We start from the raw sequence: 7,458 nt of genomic DNA, 5'->3' as shown, positions 1-7,458 counted from the left end.
GTGCAGTACACACCAAGTAGGTTTAGGTGCAAACTACAGACCACACGTGCAGTACACACCAAGTAGCTTTAAGTGCAAACTACAGAGGACACGGGCAGTAGCTTTAGGTGCAAACTACAGAGCAACCATGCAGTACACACCAAGTAGCTTTAGGTGCAAACTACAGAGCAACCGTGCAGTACACACCAAGTAGCTTTAGGTGCAAACTACAGAGCACACAGGCAATAGACCACGTGAGAATACTGCAGCTAGCACAAACAATCAACTGACTGCCATTAAATTAGGAAGAACTGACCTAGCTAAACTATATAGTGTATAAATATGTGTACAACACCTGCCTGCTCTATCTACCTAGAAAAAAAGACACTCTCTCTCTCTCTTAGACAGATCTCTTCTCTAACCACCGCCTCAACACACTACACAAGGCCGCCCTACAGGCGGCCTTGTATAGTGTGGAGCATGTACTAAGCCCCCTGAGCCATAATTGGCCAAAGCCACCCTGGCTTTGGCCAATTATGGCTCTCTGTTTTTTGCGCACTGTGATTGGCCAAGCATGCGGGTCATAGTGCATGCTTGGCCAATCATCAGCCAGCAATGCCGCAGTGAATCATGGGCCGTGACGCGCCACTCAAATTTGGCGCAAACGGCCTGTAACGTTTGTATTTCGGCAAACGATCGAACATACGATGTTCGAGTCGAACATGGTTTGACTCGAACACCAAGCTCATCCCTACTTGTTGTATCAATCTGCCCAGAATGGCAGTTGTGTGGGCCTCCCACAGTGTGAGGGCAGATATATGCTCTGTATCATTGGATATAAGATAAGGTAATCAGTGAGCGCTTTCTCGATCTCCATGCAGAGGGATGGATGGGCTAATATAGAGTATTTCATACACCAATTGGTATCATGTGATCTGGGAACTGTGGAGGCTATAGTAGTGAATACTGCACAATGATCAGTCCATGGAAAGATGATAATTTTAGAAGAAATTATTTCTGGTAGCATGCTAGATGGGACAAGGATATGATCTATATGCGAGAAAGAATTATGTGGATAGGAATAGTGAGTGAAACGCCTACGGGTAGGGTTAATTTCTCGCAAGAATCCATCAAACCATGTGTAGTAAGCAAATGTTGGAGAGTTAACTTAATGGTACCATTATTAGGACCCGATGGAGATTTATCAAAGAAAGGGAAAACAGTTGCATTGGAATCCCCACATAGGGCAACAGTACCAAACTTGTGGGCATCTTCAACTTGGAAAAGATAAGATAGAAAAGCTGCTGGGTGTTTATTGGGGGCATAGTAAGATACAATTGTAATTGGACTATCAGAAATAAAGCCTGTAAGTCAGAAGTGGCAAACACAAGGCCCGCGGGCCGAATCCGGCCCGCCGGACCTTGTAATGTGGCCCGCACAGCAGCCTCCTTATTTTGCCAGGTTGGGTTCCCAGCCCCAGTGCCGCAAGCGGCGCGGAAAATTAGCACATGCGCAGCCAGTCTGAGCATAGGCATTAACGTCTTCCCCTTACTGTACCGCTCTGTCTCCGCCTCCACCGCCGCTTCTCAGGCTGCCACTCTGGTCTCCGCCTCCGCTCTGTCTCCAGCAATGTCGGCATACAATGCCGCTCTGGTGTCCGCCTCCTTCTCCGCCCTGTCTCCGCCTCCACCCTTTCTCCAGCCATGTCGGCTTACAATGCCTCCACCACCGCCCCATCTCCACCCCGCCTCCCCAGTCCCTCCAGCCAGCGATGCCGGCTTTTTTGCATGCCACTGACTGTGCATAGTGGCAGAGATTGCTGGCAGCTTTTTGGGCATGTTTTTTCTCCCATCCAGCGGGCTGTGTCTTGTGGCTCTTCTTAATAAAGTGTTTGCTGCTATTTTACAGTTTTAGTGAAAAAAAAAAAGCAAAGTACTGATACTTAACACAGGAGATCCGCCCACATAGGGATGGTACCACTATAGCCCCATAAAATAAAAAAGGTACTATAGCCCAATACAAAGGGAGGGAGCCGCCTATACAGGGAGGTACCAGAGCTGGTCCAGGTAGGAAGTTAGGAGAGAGTACAGATGTGAGGAATTTTTAGGCGCAATCCTGACCCATGCACTGTGTATTTAGCGCAATCCTGACCCATGCACTGCATACGTAGCGCAATCCTGACCCATGCACTGCATACGTAGCGCAATCCTGACCCATGCACTGTGTACTTAGCTCAATCCTGACCCATGCACTGTGTACTTAGCTCAATCCTGACCCATGCACTGTATACGTAGCGCAATCCTGACCCCTGCACTGTATACGTAGCGCAATCCTGACCCATGCACTGTATACGTAGCGCAATCCTGACCCATGCACTGTATACGTATCGCAATCCTGACCCCTGCGCGATATACGTAGCGCAATCCTGACCCATGCACTGTATATGTAGCGCACCCGGCCCTTTGAGGGTAACCATACTGCTGATGCGGCCCCCGATGAATTTGAGTTTGCCACCCCTGCTGTAAGTAGTATGTATCTTCCCTCAGTATCCTTCAATTGTGATACAAGGTTAAATGGCGTGGAATGGTGATAACCAATAAGGGTTCCACGCTGTTTAACTGTGGCAGAGGCAGTGTAAAATTGTGGGTAAGAAGTCGGAAGACATTTAGGGCTAACTTTATCATTGAAGTGGGTTTCCTGTAAGCAGAAAATATGAGCCTTCTTGGTTGTGAAAGAGTGCATTGCCTTAGTGTGTTTATGTGGGATATTAAATCCTTGTACTTTCAAGGATAGGATATTTACAACTAGGATGATTATTATATCATAAAAAACACGGTTCACAACAAGAGCCATTACCACCACCTAGAGAAACAAAACAGAGAAGGAAAAGACCCTATTATGAAAACAAAATATCAATATGGTGAAACAGAACAATAGGGTGTGGGAGCGTCTCAGAGGAGTAATCAGAACTCTTCAAGAGGATCCAGACCCTCCAACAGAGTCCCGCCTAACAGTAGCAGGAGTCTACAGGTGGTGTGAAGGGCAACAAGAAGGGTCTAAGGGAGGAACGACACCGGAGAACTACAGGAACTATTTAATAACTGTCATTAAAATATAGCAAAGAAAAAATAACCTTAACAGACCCATTTTATCAAAGGTTTTTTTTGCCAAGAATATGGCTACTTGAGTATCTGTAAAGAAAATATGTAGTTAATGAGAAAAAAATATTTAAAGAGATAACCTGGTTTCAGGATATTATGTGTTGTAAAAAGGAAAAAAGCAAATTCAACTATGACCTAAAAAACAAAAAAAATCTATATAAGAAAAAAAAAAAAAAGCCCTATGAATCTGAGACTATAGTAATTTTATCAGAAGGTAACATCAACCAGCATGGAATGTTGGGAACCTATAATGAGAGAAGGGATCTAATCAGAGTATATAGGTCAGTCCACAGAATCCTTGTTGGTGGGTGATGAATTTTCAAAGTGTCCACACTTATGGAGATTCTGATGTGAGGAGGAAAAAGAACTGGAGACCGCAAGGCTGAACGACCGCAAGGCTGAACGTCTGCGAGACTGATCTTTAGGTAGGTCTTGGTCCACAATTCCCATTTCAATTAAGGCCGACTATAAGTCCTCTGAAGAGCGACAGATATATTTGGTTTCAAGATGGGTGAATTGGAGAGAAGAAGGGAACCCCCAGTGGTAAGTGATTTGGTTACATTGAAGCACCTGTAATTGGGGTTTGAGCGCATGCCTCTTAGCCACTGTAAGTGGAGAAAGGTCCGCAAAGAGCTGATATACATGGGCCTGAAGGTGGAGGGAATCTCTCCCTCTGGCAGCAGCAAGCAGTTGCTCTTTGGTTCGATAATAGTGAAATTTAGCTATATTGGGCCAGATTCACGTAGGGGCACCGAAGAGGTGGCACTGATGAGGTGGAATTGATGGGCACTGATGGGCACTAATATGCAGCACTGATAGGCGGCACGGATGGGCACTGATAGGCGGCACGGATGGGCACTGATAGGCAGCACAGATGGGCACAGATAGGCAGCACGGATGGGCACAGATAGGCGGCACGGATAGGCGACATGGATGGGCACAGATAGGTGGCATGGATGGGCACTGATAGGTGGCATGGATGGGCACTGATAGGTGACACAGATGGGCATGGATGGGCACTGATAGGTGGCACGGGTGGGCATGGATGTACTGTATTATATTGTACTTATGGATGCCAATCAGTGATGCCCATTGTGGGCACTGATTGGCATCCATTGTGGGCACAGATTGGCATCCATTGTGGGCACTGATTGGCATCTCTGTGGTCTAGGGTGGCATACCTGGTAGAGGGCATCCCTGGTGGTCTGGTGGCATCCCTGGTGGTCTAGTGGCATCCCTGGTGGTCTAGTGTGGGCATCCTTAGGGGGGCTGTGCTGATAATCGATCAGCACAAACCCCCCCCGTCAGAGGAGCAGCCGAAAAGTCGATAACCGGCTCTTCTTGTTTACATCGTGATCAGCCCTGATTGGACACGGCTGATCACGTGGTAAAGAGTCCCTTCAGAGACTCTTTACCTAGATTGGTGCTGCGGGGTTTCAGACTGACACCCTGCAACAACGTTCACCGCGATGCGCACCCCCAGGGGTGCGCATCGGCTCAATATCCTGAGGACGTCATATGACGTCCAGTCAGGATATTGAAGCCACTTTGCCAAAGTCTTTTTGTTATAGGGCGGGCGGCAAGTGGTAAGATACAAAAAATTCAGAAATATAATGCTGTGTATGATTATCTATTTCATCCACTCTCAGTTACAGCTCTGCTGTTCTCTGCCCCAACTCTCTTATCTCCTTTGTTAGTTTATCAGTAATGTGGTCTGATGTCTGTTTGAGAGCTTTCTGCAGCATTCGTTTAAATTTTTTAAATATGACAGGTTTAATCACTGACTGTGAGTAACCAATGTCAGAGACAGACTCTGAGTTTTTTGGCTGTGAGACAGAGATTTCGTAGCGTGCGGTGTGCTGAGCTGTGAGGAGGATGACGTCACCATCTTGGAAGATGGCCTGGACAGTGCTTCTTTTATTATACCTGCATTATATTGAATTTTCGGGCCCCTCAGAACCATAATTATTGTAACGAGTGGCTCCGGGATGTGACAGGTGTTAAAATGCGCCATTTGTGGCAACGTTGCGACCTGTATTCCTCCGGTGTGAGCTCCCCTGGAGCGGAGCTCTAAGACGGCATTACCGTTTACTCAGGCTGCTGCGACCCAATAATATTCATCTTTAATATCATTATGTTACTGCATATGTACTCACATATGTGGTGCTGTTCTTACAACTTTCCATTTTCCCACAGATTTTGTTTACGTATTTCTGTTATATGTGAAAAACCTTAATAAAAAACTGTTGAATGTAAAGAGTACCTGTCTAGGTTTATGGTGTGAAGGCACCACCGACACCCAAATTTTTCCGCAGCTGTTGGGCAGGTGCATACCATTGCAATTTTTGACAGCAAGGAAAATCCTTGCTTTCATCAATAGTACTTTTATAGGGTTACGGTGTGAAGACACCACCAACACCCAAAGCCCAATTTTTCCTCAACTGTTACTTCTATCCAAAGTCTGTGAAAGAGACACCAGAATTTATCCAAAAAATCTCTAATCTTGTTCCGAGTGCACTAAATCATGGCTCATCATACAGACTGGCTCACCAAGCTGTTGTTTATAAAATAAAGACAGCTTGAATTGAATTTTTATTTAATTTTTTGGCATTATAAAAGTCATTATTGCTGCAGCTCGTTCTGTACACAGTACAGATATGCCACTTTAAAAATCAGACTAAGGGGACCCCCCAGGTACTATATTTAAAAAAAAAATCATTGTATTGTTATTTCTCATTTTGTATGCCCAATTACTTGCATATAAGCCTTCAAAATGGGCACTTTTGATTTTTCCAGTTCGGCACCCATAGACTTCAATGGGGTTCGTTATTAGATTCTGAACTTTTGCGATGTTCAAAAGTTCTGCCTCAAACCAAACAGGGTTGTTCAGCCCATCTCTGCAGACAATTATAATTGACCCTTCTGGCAGATATGTGATAGAACTTGAAAGTTTGGAATATGCTTTTCACATTTGTGTATGTTTCTCCTCCCTCTACTGTGTCTCATTTGGACAATCTCCTCTCTGCGACCTGGGCTATAGTGGAGCACTGGAAGCCATCCCACAGTTATCACTGCCGGGCACCGCTTTAGATTTTTTGGCATCATTATTTTACAGTAACAGCTAAGGCTGAGGGAATTAAGCCCTGACATTGTCTAATAGATGGAGTATGAGTGCATTCTCCGCTCTTTCTTCCACCCTCCAGTCTAAAGGAAATGACTTCCTGCAACTGCTCCTACTTTGAAGTACTTTGTCAATCCACCATTCTCTGGTCTTACTCGATCCACTGCTCACTAGATATGTGCATTCCCGTTCGTACGAATGTTCATTTTCGTACCAGCAAAATAATGTGTACATACGAAAAAATTAAAGCACCAAAGTACGAAAACGACGGGATTACGAATGAGCCGCATAACGAACAACCGCAAATACGAACGAACGATCCGACGAAAATACGACAAAACGAAAACGGCAAAAGAAAGAAAATGACATCTATAACAAAAGACTTGCATTCTGTATTTTGTTTGAATCCTTGTTCTGTTCGTATTTTGATTTTCAGTCATATGTTCATATGACATCTAACAAAAGATTTTCATTCTGTATTTTGTTTGAATCCTTTTTCTGTTTGTATGTTCATATGACATCTTATAACAAAAGATTTGTATTCTGTATTCTGAATTCCTTTTTTCTGTTCGTAATTTGGTTTCAAAATACAGAATGCAAATCTTTTGTTATAGATGTAATTTTCGTTTTTTTGAATGGGCAGTGAGTGTAGTTAGTTAGTGAAGCAGATTCTCTTTTGTGCTGAGTACAGTAGTACAGTAAAGCCAAATAAACTTTTCTGTGGATTTTCGTCTGAAGGGAGATCAGTTGGCCAGACTTTTGAACCCAAAAATGGTTTTCTGATGTAGTTTAAAAACGAACAAACCTTCGGTAAAACGATCGTTTTTATGTTTGTTGTTAAAAAAGTCTGACCAAGTGTATGGGGCTTAACAATAATTAATATTGATGAGCCGCGTGTTGAAAGTGCCGCGAATCCCGCAATATATTTACGAAAGTACAAAATGACGAAAATTCTCGAAAATTATTGTCTAACAAGTAACGAACATGAATTAAACAGAATAACGAACCATCCCGCATGTACGAAAATAAAACGGTAACCAAAATACGGATTGGATTGGAATACGAAAAAATCGCGTCGTACGAAAAATGAACGGGAACGAACAGGAAAACGGGCGTCTTATGAAAAACGAACGGAAACGAACCTACGGAACAATTTGAAACGGAACAAAAAAAAACGAAAATGTTTTCTGTGCACAT

Source organism: Rana temporaria, chromosome 8 (assembly GCF_905171775.1).
Source record: "Rana temporaria chromosome 8, aRanTem1.1, whole genome shotgun sequence".
Classification (NCBI taxonomy): Eukaryota; Metazoa; Chordata; class Amphibia; order Anura; family Ranidae; genus Rana; species Rana temporaria.
Note: the sequence above shows the minus strand (reverse complement) of the source record.